General features: G+C 45.2%; 1 long non-coding RNA gene across 1 annotated transcript; it reads left to right on the forward strand.

Annotated features, from left to right (window-relative positions):
* The first annotated feature begins 12,197 nt into the window (after positions 1-12,197).
* On the forward strand, positions 12,198-12,922 carry LOC130368171 (uncharacterized). Its single transcript, XR_008892313.1, has 3 exons — positions 12,198-12,317; positions 12,418-12,582; positions 12,685-12,922. It is a non-coding gene; the product is annotated as an uncharacterized LOC130368171 (long non-coding RNA).
* The last annotated feature ends 1,100 nt before the right edge of the window (positions 12,923-14,022 follow it).

The following is a 14,022-nucleotide window of genomic DNA, read 5'->3' on the forward strand; positions in this document are numbered from 1 at the left end:
GGCTTCTCTCCTATGGAGAGGGTTTTCTTTTGATGTGCCCTAGGTACTAGACCTTTTAGGTAGAGTACCTTTATTATGGTTAGGGACAGTGTTATAGGGATAGAGATAGGATGAGAACAGGGTTAGTTTGAATGGAGGGATAGGATTAGGGAGAATTGTAGGGGGAGTTAGGGAAAGAGTGTAAAATTATTTTGAATGAATCAAGTCTGCCATCCTTCTTCCTGGTGGAGGGCTAATGCATGTGCACTTTTTCAAGAAAAAGAAAAGAAAAACAGTATAAAAATCCAACGATAGAGCAAAACATTCGCCATTTGGATACAGAGCTGTGAAATAGGGTCATTAGGACATGTGGACATATGGACTGATACATGAGCAGTATGTAGTCAGAACAGTATTTCATCATATCAACAGTAGAGCTACACACTTCAAGAATCCCATTCAAACGTGTATGCATAAACATTGTAAACGTGTACCCCCTTGACAGATATAGCAATGGTGTATTCATGATGGAAGTTGTAGGGCCCCCAAGGTATACCCGATGACTCCCAAACAGTACCACTCAGTGGAACTGAAGGGCCTAACTATTTCTGCAATTTCGTCTGTTGAATAATGCTCTAGAATAAACACTTCCCACTTATCAAAGAATTTGGTAGTGCGTGTGGTCTCATGTCTCTCCGAGTCAAGCCTATCGAGGTTGCATAGACGCTTCATTTGGGAAGTCACCATAAAAATAGTAGGTGGTGAGGATGACAGCCATGAATCAAAAATACATCTCAATGCCACCAATAGTATAATATGGACCAATTGGGGTACTTTCGGTAGGGAGTGTCGTGAGTGGTCAGGTGGTCTGAATTGATGAAACAGTAGAGCTCTTGGAGAGTTAGACAGAGTCACATTCCATGTTTGTGTAATATAGGTGAGCAGTATTCTCCAGTAGGGTACTATGTGAGAGCAAGTCCAAACGCCATGCCAAAGGTCAGTTAGGGGAGTGGAACATTTGGGGCAGGCAGTGATCCTATCCGGGAAATTGGGAGTCGGTAAGATGTTAAAACCATAGATCGCCCTATGAGCAAGTTTAAAGTACGTTTCTCGCCATCGTTCATTAATGACACACCTACGTATGATCGACCACCCACGTAATATACAGTCAGAGATATCCACATCAGGGATCCATTTGGACCAGGAAGCAAATATTTTAGAGGGGTCCGTCTTGATCAACATCTTTTTAAGTGTCACGTATATGGAGGATATCGACAGCTTATGAGGGACCGAACCAATAAGGTAATCTAGGGCATGGTCATGTGTTTCTATCTTAGGGTTGCGTAAGCGTGAGAAAAAAAAAGAATATAACTGATTTAAAGGGAATATATGGGAGGGTGGCAGTTGAAAGGTGTTCAATAAGGTTTGAGGAGATAGCCAGCGTTTGTTGGGTTTATCAATAAGATCGCATGCAGAAGATAGACCCTGGTGTGCCCACAAAGTGAATGTGTGTGTAGGGATGGTTGCAGGCAATTCGGGATGACAAGTCAACGGGTGATATTTAGAGACCAGGAATGGTAGCTTAAATAATTTACGAACTTCCTTCCATGTGGCCACGGTGTCCCTTAGAAGGACAGATCGTTTCATTAAGCTGGGCATTTTCGCATAAGCGATGTGTAACAGGATCCGCAGATCCCAGGGGTGCGCGAGCGCCCTTTCCAAATCGCCTACCACATGAATGGAAGAGCCATGGATCCAATCGATCACAAAACCAAACAAGCAAGAAAGATTGTATCCCCTCACGTTAGGGAAATTCAGTCCCCCCTCCTGCTTGTCTAGCATTAATTTGTGTAGAGCAATGCGGGGACGCTTGCCCACCCATATAAATTTAGTGAAGGCCAAATTTAATTTATGTATATCTGCGTGTTTAAGGAGTAGTGGTAAGGTCTGGAGTGGATATAGGAGCCGCGCGAAACTAATCATTTTAACTAAATGACATCTCCCCATGAAGGTTAGAGGAAGGCCATGCCATCTTGTCAGTTCTGTGCATATTTTGGATATGATTGGGGGGAAGTTAAGAAAATAAATCGTATTAGGAGTTTTTCCCACTTTGATCCCCAAATAGGTAACCGAGGAATCCGCTATGCGTATACCCAATTGAGTTATGTTAGCCACCCATCGCGGCGGGTGTACACCCAATGGAAGTAGTTCCGATTTGGAGACGTTGACCCTATATCCCGAGAAGGTGCCAAAGAGGGTTAGGTGGTCAAGAATAACATGCAGTGAGGTGTCTGGGTCATTTAAGAAGAGCAAAATGTCGTCTGCGAACATGGTAAGTTTCACCTCCCGCTCTCCGACCTTGATGCCCTCGTACACTGGGGATGTCAGTAATGATCGCGCTAGAGGTTCCAATACAAGGTCGAAGAGAAGGGGCGAAAGAGGGCAACCCTGTCTCGTTCCTTCAAATAATGCAATGGGTGATGACAGTATCCCTGGCGTGTAGATCCTGGCCGTGGGCGCCCTATATACTCCCGTTAAATAATTACGAAACGCACCGTGCAGGCCCGCCCGGTCTAGCACCATCCCCAACCAGTCCCATCTCAAATTATCGAAGACCTTTTCGGCGTCAAGAGCCAGTAGAGCTGGTCGATCTCCTGGTTGAGGGCTATGCTGGAGCCGGTCCAAGACGGCCACGACCGTTCTGATATTCATGGTTGCGGATCATTGTCTGATAAAGCCTACCTGGTGGGTATCCACTAGTGTCGGCATGAACCTCGCCAGTCTGTCTGCTAGAATTTTGGACAAGATTTTGACATCCTGGTTTATCAATGATATGGGCCTGTATGAGCCGGGATCCCTTAAGTCTTTACCCTTTTTAGGCAATACTTTAATATAGGCCATAGAAGCTTCATCAGGGATATTGCCCGTAGATAGAAATTCCTTGTATACATCGGTAAGTAGTGGTGAAAGTTGTGGTAAAAGCGATTTAAAGAATTCCCCGGTGTACCCGTCAGGGCCTGGCGCTTTATTGTTATGTAAATTGCGGATGACAGCCTGAATTTCTGCCTCTGTGACTGGAGCATTAAGCACCTCCCTCTGGTCATCCGACAGAGAGGGGAGATCAAGACTCCTCAAAAATGTTTCTCCTGCCAGTAGGTTAGAAGGGGAGTCTGCATATAAAGTGGCATAAAAGTTTTCTAAAATTTTATTAATGGCGTGAGGGTCGTGTTTTAAAGTACCCGTGGAGTCGGTAAGTGTAGTTATGTGGGAGGGGGGCTGTCTCCCTTTCGCCAGGCAAGCCAAAAGACGTCCAGCTTTGTTGCCGTGACGGAAGAGATCAACCTCAAATTGGGATCTTTTCATACGCTCATGTCTGTCTAGCCATATCTCGTAGTCAGATTTGGCCTGTTTCCATGCCTCCTTATGTGATTCGTTCGGGGAATTAAGAAAAAGAGCGTAGGCTTCCTTTAGGCGAGAGCTGGTGGCTAGAAGTTGTGTGCGGGATTTGCGCTTTAGTGCCGAGATATGGGCTATCAACCGTCCCCTGAGGACTGCCTTCCCTGTTTCCCAGAACAATACCGGGTTTTGCCTGTGTGAGTCATTTGTAGTCGCAAATTCTAACCACCAGGCCCTGAGCAACTCCACGAAGTCCTCGTCTTTTGTCAGATAGGAAGGAAATCTCCAGAGTATATCAATTCGCTTGGGGCAAGAGGGAAATAGGTGTAAGATTATTGGGGCATGGTCTGATAATGCCAGATCTCCAAAGTCCACCGAACACAACCGATAGCTCAACTCCATGCTCATAAGAAAATAATCTAATCTCGACCATGATCCGTGGACACTGGAGAAATGCGTAAACTCTCTATCGTCCGGATGAACAAGTCTCCAGGTATCCACTAAGCCCAATTGGTCCATGAAGGGTGCGAGAACACAATCCCGAGCTCTCGGTAATGGGTTGTGAACATTAGGGTTGTTCCGGTCTACTCGGACATCCAGAACGGTATTAAGGTCGCCCCCTATCAGTTTCCTGTCTACTGTATCCGATTGGATCTCACTAGCCAATTCCCTAAAAAAAGATCCATTCTCCCCATTAGGTGCGTAAATATTGTATAGGCTCAGGATGTCCCCATTGTGTTCTATGGTGAGGTGTGATACTCTGCCGTCCGAGTCAGTACTGTGAGAGATAAGAGAAAAGGCAAATGACTTGTGCAATAGTGTGAGGACTCCCGCTTTGCCGTCTTTGGCGGAGGACCCGTAAACCTGACCCACCCATTGTTGACGCATCCTGAAGAAATCCTGGTCTGTTAGGTGGGTTTCTTGTAATAACACAATATCCGGAGAATAGGACCTCTTCAGGAAGCGTAAAAACAATCTCCGCTTGTGTGGGGACCTAAGGCCCTTCACATTCCAGGATATAATTTTAAGTATAACAATACCCTGCTAATGAGACCGGCAGATATATATCAGAAAACACTAAAGAATATGCAGTCGGAAGAAGGCATGTCATAGTAGTGACTAAAAGAAACCAATGTGTGTTCTGACAATAATGTGTAGCCTTAGTGTGTGGTATGAAACCCATGTCCTGTAAAGAAAAACAGCGTGGAGAATAATGCAACATAGTCATCATAATGAAAACATAAACTAAAACAATCAAAAAAACACTAATGAGAACCCAGTGGGCCGACAGATGGAACCAGTCGCACCAGGTCGGGTTAAGGGACTTCCTTTTTTCTGACGACATAGGTAGCATCAAAAACAGCAGGACAATGAGGCCCCCCGCCCCCTCCCCCTCACTAGTCGGCTCCGAGACCCGGTGATATCAACGTTAGAACACATGTTAGAGACACGCTAACCCAGGGAGAAGTAGTCTCCAATCTTGGCCTCTTGCAATGGTATGCCCCCTCCCCAAAAAGAAAAATATACACACATAACAGAGTAATAGGAGAGGAGAAGAAAAACCTGTTCCCAGTGGCTCGCGTAGCGGTCGGTCTGTCCGAAAGGGAGGATCAGTCAGCGAGGCAGTGCAAAAAGGAATACAAGTCTCAGTCTGGTGAGGAGGTGCGTTCCCCGCCGTGTCCATTCCTTGGAGAGTGTTGTCTACGTCGGCGACTTCTCGGCGCAGGAGAGCATGCTACATCTCTGGCAGGTGATCTGGAGCGGTCGTCTCGCCTGGAAGAGCGGGATCTCCTACTAGGGGTAGCGCGTGCAGATCTTCTGGATGAGGAATTCAGGATTTGTTCCAAAGATGAGGAAGCGGCTTCTGGAGATTTATAGGTGGAAATAGATCCGTCAGGGTGGAACACTCTCAATATAGCAGGATACTGTAACTGGAATCTGTATTTGGCTTTAAAGAGTGCAGTACAGATGGCGCTGAAAGCTCGTCTCCGTTTAGCCACCTCCACAGAGAAATCTTCAAATATGAGAAGGCTCATACCCTGGACTACAAGGGGTTGGGACAGTCGTCTGTAAGCACGTAATATCTCCACCTTATCATTGAAGTCCAGGAGTTTCAAAATTACTTGCCGAGGGCGATGTGCCAAAGCTGCAGGACCATTTGAAGGAGGATCTGGAGGCGGGCCGATCCTGTGTGCCCTTTCCACCCAGCAGTGGTGCGACAGGCCCAGTGTTTTGGGTAAGTCCCTCTCACAGAACCATTGCAGATCAGCGGGGTGTATAGATTCCTGTACACCCACTATACGCAGGTTATTTCTTCTGGACCTGTTTTCAAGGTCCTCCATTTTCTCCGATACTCTGGACAGTTCAACTTCTGCCGCTTTCAATCGTCGTTCCATAAGAGAATCACCATCCTCCAAGTGGGACACCCTCTGCTACACGTCAGTGATTCGCCCTGTATGAGCAGACACTTCCAAAGTCAGGTTCTGTAAGGTAGCTTTAAGAACCTCCTCCACTATCTGTTGCACATTAGGGGTAATGCGGAGTGCCATTTCAGTGGCCAGCATTTGATAGTCAAAGTGGACTGGCAGTCCTTGTGAGACAGGAGGTTATGACAGGACAGGTGTTATGTATGCCCCTGCTATCTGCATTATCCACCTGTCCTGGAGGTAAGGCACTGGCAGGTGAGGGGGCTGACAAAGTGACCTCCATTTCCCCCTGAGAGTCCTCAGTGTGTGGAGAGGGCTGAAGAGGCTGTGGGAGTGCAGCGCAGGCCGCCAGCGGCACTGCGGTATTATCAGTCGCGGCCGCGGCCATTTTGAGTGAGCCGCCGGCTGATTTCATGGCGGAGGCCAGTGGCGGCGTTGCGGGCGGACCTCCACTGCGCTGAATGAAGCGCTCCATACCTGGAGGTGAGCAGCGTCTCCGGGGGCCTGTCACCGGGACGAGAGGACGTATGGAGCCAGGTACAGGCAGGTACAAGCTGGGGAGGTGCGGGAGCTCACTGCAGAGGCTCCTACATCGGACGCCGGAACCGGAAGTCCTCTTTGTTTTGTTTTTAAGCTGATATGGTATGAAGGGCTTACAGGCGACCAAACTTGGGCCTAAAGTGGGTTGTGGTTCAGTGTGTATAAGTTTGTGTATAAGTTGGTTGGGAGGAGTGCTAGGTGGGGAGGGTGTGCTTGTGGGTGGTGGTGTTCATCTTTGGGGGACCTGACATGGGTCAGTTAAGGACTGGACTTTGTGAACTGTAAGAACGGTATGGACTCTGACCAATGTACAGGAGGGGTGGTGTGGGTGAGGGTACAGTTTTAGTGTAGGGTTTTTCCTAGGGTTTTCTATTGATTTTGTAGGTGTTTTCTGTAGTGCATATATTTTGTTTATATTATATTTTATTTATAAAGTAAATTTAGTAATTTTGTACCTATATTGTGTTATATCTATATTGTTTCATATTGTTTCATGTTATAGCGTTATGGTAGCCGGACCAGTTGTTGTGTTGATATGTGGTTTATTTTGTTTATTTCAGTTATTTGGTCTGTTTTATGTTTTCTTTGGTATTTTCATTAGTCCCGGATAGAGGATCCAGTTAATTTGGACGTTTTGTAAGTGAATGTATGTGTGATATGATTATTTTGATTATTATTATTATTATTATTATTATTATTATTACAATATAATTGTTTTGTTTTTTTGTTTTTTTTTATTTTAATTTATTTTTTATTTTTTTTATTTATTTATAATTTTTTTTTATAAGAAAAAAAAATAATATATATATATATATATATATATATAGATTAAAAAAATATAAAAAATTTAAAAAATAAATAAAAAAATATATAAAAAATAAAATGTAAAAAAACATATAATAATTTATTTTTTATTTATTTATTTTTTTTAAATTTTTTTTAGGTGTGCTTGCTACTTTTCTGTTTAGTTTTCTTGTTGCGTGTTCCCAAGTATGGATGGTTTTGAGTTATAGTCGGGTAATGATAACTTTTATGTTTATATTTTGACAAGCCAAGTTGTGCTATTTTATTTATTTATTTATTTTTCTTATGTTCATTTTCGGTAAGCGTGTGAGTGTTTGATTAGATATTTTGGGCATATTTTAATATCTCAGTATTTTAGTATCTTAGTAAAGCTGGGCTGGCCGGTTAGGCAGGGTTTTGTTTATGAGTTTTTTTTTTTGGTTCTAGAGTATTTCTTATTTATGTTATAGCTGGTTAAGCTTGCTTTGTGTTTTGTATTTGATAAGTTTTGTATTTTTCTAATAAAAAGAGTGTCAGCAGAGAGCACTGTGGTCAGACTGGTAAGAAATCCAAAAAGAAAATAACTTCCTCTGTAGAATACAGCAGCTGATAAGTATTGGAAGGATTAAGATTTTTAAATAGAAATAATTTACAAATCTGGCAAATTTCCCCAACCTCAAGGTTAGTGTTTAACCACTTAAGGACCTAGGGCGTATGGATACGCTTTGACGTCCTGGTACTTAAGGACCCAGGGCGTATTCATACGCCCGTGGGAATTTCAGTCCCCGCCGCGCGCCGGGCGGGGACCGGGCCGGGGTGCCTGCTGATATCAATCAGCAGGCACCCCGCGCAAATGCCCAGGGGGGTCATCAGACGTCCCCGTCCCCCCCCATCGGCGATCGGCGCAAATCGCAAGTGAATTCACACTTGCGATTTGCGCCAATTCCGGGACATACGGGTCTATTGTGACCTGGTGACTCGGAATAGAAGGGGGATCGCGGTTGTCTAAGACACCCACGATCCCCCTGTAGGCATAGGAGTGAGGTGGCAGGGTTGCCATCCCTCCTATCCTTGCTATTGGTCTGCTATTGATCGTCAGAGGCGACGACCAATTGCAGACCGGGTGCGGGGGGTTAACTTTCGTTTTCCCCGTCCTGCCCACCCACAATAGGCGGGGCAGAACGGGGAACCGAAGGGGACCGGGCGCCGACGTCCACTTACCCGTCCGGAGGCTGCGGCAACGTTGATCGGCGGGCGGCGTCATGTGCTTCTGAAGAGGACGGCTCCCGGGTTCCTACAGAAGCCGGTAAGATGATCTGGAGGGCTACAGTCTGAGACTGTGGTCTCTAACTGTAGCCCTCCAGATGTTGCAAAACTACAACTCCCAGCATGCCCACATAGCTGTTTGTTGTCTGGGCATGCTGGGAGTTGTAGTTTTGCAACATCTGGAGGTCCACAGTTTGGAGATCACTGTGCAGTGGTCTAAAAACTGTAGCTCTCCAGATGTTGCAAAACTGCAATCCCCAGCATGCCCAGAAAGCAAACAGCTGTCTCGGCATGCTGGGAATTGTAGTTGGGTACCTCCAGCTGTTACATAACTACATCTCCCAGCATGCCATTCGGTGATTAGTACATGCTGGGAGTTGTAGTTTTGCAACAGCTGGAGGCACACTGGTTGGAAAATACTGAGTTAGGTAACAGAACCTAACTGAAGGTTTTCCAACCAGTGTGCCTCCAGCTGTTGCAAAAGTACAACTACCAGCATGCACGGTCTGTCAGTACATGCTGGGAGTTGTCGTTTTGAAACAGCTGGAGGTTTGCCCCCCCCCCCATGTGAATGTACAGGGTACATTCACACGGACAGGTTTACAGTAAATTTCCTGCTTCAAGTTTGGGCTGCGGCAAATTTTTTGCCGCAGCGCAAACTCCTAGCGGGAAATTCACTGTAGCACGCCAGTGTGAATGTACCCTAAAAACACTACACTACACTAACACATAATAAAGGGTAAAACACTACATATACACCCCCTTACACTGCCCCCCCCCCCCCAATAAAAAATTAAAAACGTCTTGTACGGCAGGGTTTCCAAAACGGAGCCTCCAGCTGTTGCAAAACAACAACTCCCAGCATTTCTGGACAGCCACTGACTGTCCAGGCATGCTGGGAGTTTAGCAACAGCTGGAGGCACCCTATTTGGGAATCACTGGCGTAGAATACCCCTATGTCCACCCCTGTGCAATCCCTAATTTAGTCCTCAAATGCGCATGGCGCTCTCTCACTTCGGAGCCCTGTCGTATTTCAAGGAAACAGTTTAGGGCCACGTATGGGGTATCTCCGTACTCAGGAGAAATTGCACTACAAATTTTGGGGGTCTTTTTTTTCCTTTTACCGCTTGTGAAAAGGAAAAGTTGGGGGCTACACCAGCCTGTTAGTGTAAAAAAATAAATTTTTTTACAATTACATGCTGGTGTTGCCCCATACTTTTTATTTCCACAAGCGGTAAAAGGAAAAAACAGACCGCCAACATTTGTAACACAATTTCTCCTGAGTACGGAAATACCCCAGATGTGAGCGTAAAATGCTCTGCGGGCTCACAACAAGGCTCAGGAATGAGAGCACACCATGTACATTTGAGGTCTAAATTGGTGATTTGCACAGGGGTGGCTGATTGTACAGCGGTTCATACAAACGGAAAAAAAAAATACCCACATGTGACCCTATTTTGGAGACTACACCCCTCACCGAACGTGACAAGGGGTATAATGAGCCTGAACACCCAACAGGTGTTTGACGAATTTTCATTAAAGTTGGATGGGAAAATGAAAAAATATACATTTTTTCACTAAAATGCTGGTGTTACCCTACATTTTTCATTTTCACAAGGGAAAATAGGAAAATAGCCCCCCCAAATTTGTAACCCCATCTCTTCTGAGTAAGAACATACCCCATATTTGAATTTAAAGTGCTCTGCGGGTGAACTACAATGCTCAGAAGAGAAGGAGCGCCATTGGGATTTTGTAGAGAAAATTTGTCCGGAATTGAAGGCCACATATGTTTACAAAGCCCCCATAGTGCCAGAACAATGGTCCCCCGACACATGTGACCCCATTTTGGAAACTACACCCCTCACATAATGTAATAAGGGGTACATTGAGAATTTACGCCCCACAGGTGTCTGACAGATTTTTGGAACAGTGGTCCGTAAAAATGAAAAATTACATTTTTCATTTGCACAGCCCACTGTTCCAAAGATCTGTGGGGTGTAAATACTCACTGCACCCCTTATTAAATTCTGTGAGGGGTGTAGTTTCCAAAATGGGGTCACATGTGGGGGGGTCCACTGTTCTGGCACCACGGGGGGCTTTGTAAACGCACATGGCCCTGACCATTCCAAACTAATTCTCTTTCCAAAAGCTCAATGGCGCTCCTCCTCTTCTGAGCATTGTAGTTCGCCAGAACTTTCACAGAAAGAAAGCCGTTCACTGCGGCATCTTGGTCATTAGATCGGTCAGCCTGGTCCCAGCCGGAGTGGTTGTGGTGCAAAACTGTGCAGCTAGGAAAAAACCGCCAGTAAGTGCCCGCTGCATTCACCAGCACAGAAAGCCATATATGCCAGCGGAAAGCCGCCACATAAATGCTGCACGTGCTGTATGCCGCAACTATGCAAATATATCTAGCACAGCCTGCAGCCTGTTCACACCTATTGTGAAAACATTTATTTCAGCTGGGATTACACTTGGCGTGTTTGTCATAAAAAACACCATGCTCGCTGCGGGCACATGTTAGGTTGGAATCAATAGGGTAATATGAAACACCAGACACTAATGGGGGTTTCTTCATCCTTTTATGGTGTTTTTAGGCTATCAAATCTGTGGGATGCCGAGAGCATGTTTTTTTTTTTTTTTTGGGGGGGGGGGGGGGGGGTATTTTCTCACAATTTTTTTTTATAGAAATCCTTCAGTCAAATGATGAAAGAATCACATGACTTGTAATGAGAAAAGCCAGAGGGGAAAAAAACACCAAAGAAAAAACACTTCCTGTAATAATAATAATAATAATGATGATGATGATGATGATGATGATGATGATAATAATAATACACATTGGGACAGATGTATGAAAACCTGTGCAGAGGTCAAGTGGACCAATTGCCCATAGCAACCAATCAGATCGCTTCTTTCACTTTTCAGAGACCTTTTAAAAAATGAAAGAAACTACCTGATTGGTTGCTATGGGCAACTGGTCCACTTTCCCTCTTCCCTGGTTTTGATAAATCTCTAAGACCCCCCCCCCAGTGCTTTTAGCAAAAATAACACAAAGATAGCTGAGAAAAGAAATGAGGGGGAAGATTTTGATGTTTGTTTTTTTTTGCAAAAAAAAGAAAAAAACATCAAACAAGAATTGTGTTTGTTCCTAGACTTGGGCTGTGATTAAAAACAACATATAAATGGTGTTTTTCAAAGCCCACATTGCTTTATTTCTGGTCCCTTTTCCCCTCTTTCGACAGACGTCTGTCCAGCTATTGCAAAGCTACAACTCCCAGCATGCCCTGACAGCCGAAGGCTGAGAGTTGTAGTTTTGCAACAGGTGGGCAGCCACAGGGGATCGGTGTTGCAGTATGTCAATCTAGGGCCATGGTGTCTGATCTGGAACTGGCAGCAGGAGCCACGACCACTTTAAATCAATGGCTGCTGGGACGTCTGACTAGTGACATCCTTCGCTCCAGACCGCAACGTCAGGGACGTCACTCGTCAGACGTCCCGGCGGCCAGCGCTGCTCATTGAGCCTACCGGAGTAGCATTGATCTATGTAAGAAACCTATGGGCCCAGGCTGTTGGGGCCACCAAATGATATTACATATACAGAATGTCTGGTTAGGAGAAACAAATATAACGCACCCACAGGGAGTGGCGCCATTTTAATAAAAATTGTCAAAAACCTTAGATAACAGTCATACAGAATATATTAGAAAGCTTTTTTTGATTTTCAGCCAATCAGAGAGCAGCACTACTGAAATAGAACTCCCAGGAGGTAACAGCGTGTCACACATGTGATGTCATAACCATTGTCCACCAAAGGGCAGCACTGAGCAGAAATAACACTGCTCCTGTTCATTCTCCATCAGTGAGGGGCCGGTGCTGGACACTGTGTAGGGACGCGGGAATGCAAAGTCATACACATGACTGTGACTGGTAAGTGTTACATTGTTGTGTCCAAAAGATCTTTAGTGCAGTTCCATGTGTATTTCTATGATAAACATGTAAATAAGTTATCTTTTTTTTCTTATCTTAGATGCACTATTTCCAGGACATGGAGTAGCATTTCTGGACCTACAGCAAGACGTTGGATGAAGGCATAGCCCCAGAAATAACACTGGTCCTGTTCATCAGTGAGGGGCCGGTGCTGGACACTGTGTAGGGACACGGGAATGCAAAGTCATGCACATGACTGTGACTGGTAAGTGTTAAATTGTTTTGTCCAAAAGGTCTTTATTGCAGTTCCATGTGTATTTCTATGATAAACATGTAAATAATCTATCTTTTTTGTCCCCTATCTTAGATGCACTATTTCCAGGACATGGAGTAGCATTTCGGGACCTACAGCAAGACGTTGGATGAAGGCACAGGCCTAGGAATCATGCACATACACAGAAACATTTGCCCAAATTATAGAGGTAACCTCCTTTAGTATGCCCAGAGGAAGGGCCATACAGTAGCCATGGATTCCCTACAGGTTTCCTCCCCTCTGGAGGTTTTTCCTGTCCTGAGTATTAGTTACTGTACGCTCTTTGTGAGTGATGGGAGGTTACAAAAAGTCCCCTACACACACATTTTAATAAATAATAAATAAAGTTCCCCTTTTTTTAAACTGTTCTTTGACTTGTTCGACTCATTTATTTATTTCTGTGTGTGAAAATAGAGTTAGCAAAACATGGATGACCAAAGCTGCTCTCCCGCACGATCTGCATAATGCAGTGCGGAGAGAGGCAACTGGTGCTGGGTGGTGCAGTTTATGAGGCAAACGTAGAACACCCAGCAAGTTCCATGCACAAGCCTTTTTCTGATGAATGGGACTCATGCAGGGAACTTGCTAGGGGTCATACGGTTGCAAAGGATCAACTTTTGGGTACATGAACTGTCCCTTAAAGGGGTACTCCGCCTCTAGATATCTTATCCCCTATGTAAAGGATAGGGGATAAGATGTCTGATCAAGGGGATCCTGCTGCTGGGACCCCAGCAATCTCCATGCAGCAACCAAAATTCTAAATAGTATGTTTAGATCACTGGTTCCTGTGGTGGGATTCGTGACATCATGCCACACCTTCTTGTGATATCACACCACCTCCCATAGACATAAATGGAAAGGGCGTGGCGGGAGGTCACGACCCGCACCACGAGAACCCAGAGTTCTAAATATATTATTTGGAACGCCGGGTGCTGCATGAAGATTGCGGGGGTCCCAGTGATCAGTCATCTTTTGTCCTATCCTTAAGGTAGGGGATAAGACATCTAGGGGCGGAGTACCACTTTAAGGAATTAGAGAGTGTAGGCATGCCTTACAAGCAGGTAGAAAAAGAACAGCTGGGAGAAATGACAGGACACAAAGCAATGTTTGGCTGGGACCGATTTTGGGTGTGTTCTGGCCAATTAAAGGAGAACTATGGCAAAAATTAACTTATCCCCTATCCATGGGTTATGGGATAAGTAGCTGATCGTGGGGGGTCCCCCTGCAATACCTGGGATGAGACCCGTCGCTCAGTGAGAAGCGCGCGCTGCAGACGTCAAATCTCAATTTCCCTGGACCCCCCCCTTCCTTCATGTCCACCACAGACGCCCCCAGACTGCTGTCTCTTACAGAGTTTTATGCCCAGAAATGGTTGGCTACTCACTTTGTCAG

The sequence above is a fragment of the Hyla sarda genome, chromosome 4, assembly GCF_029499605.1.
Source record: "Hyla sarda isolate aHylSar1 chromosome 4, aHylSar1.hap1, whole genome shotgun sequence".
Classification (NCBI taxonomy): domain Eukaryota; kingdom Metazoa; phylum Chordata; class Amphibia; order Anura; family Hylidae; genus Hyla; species Hyla sarda.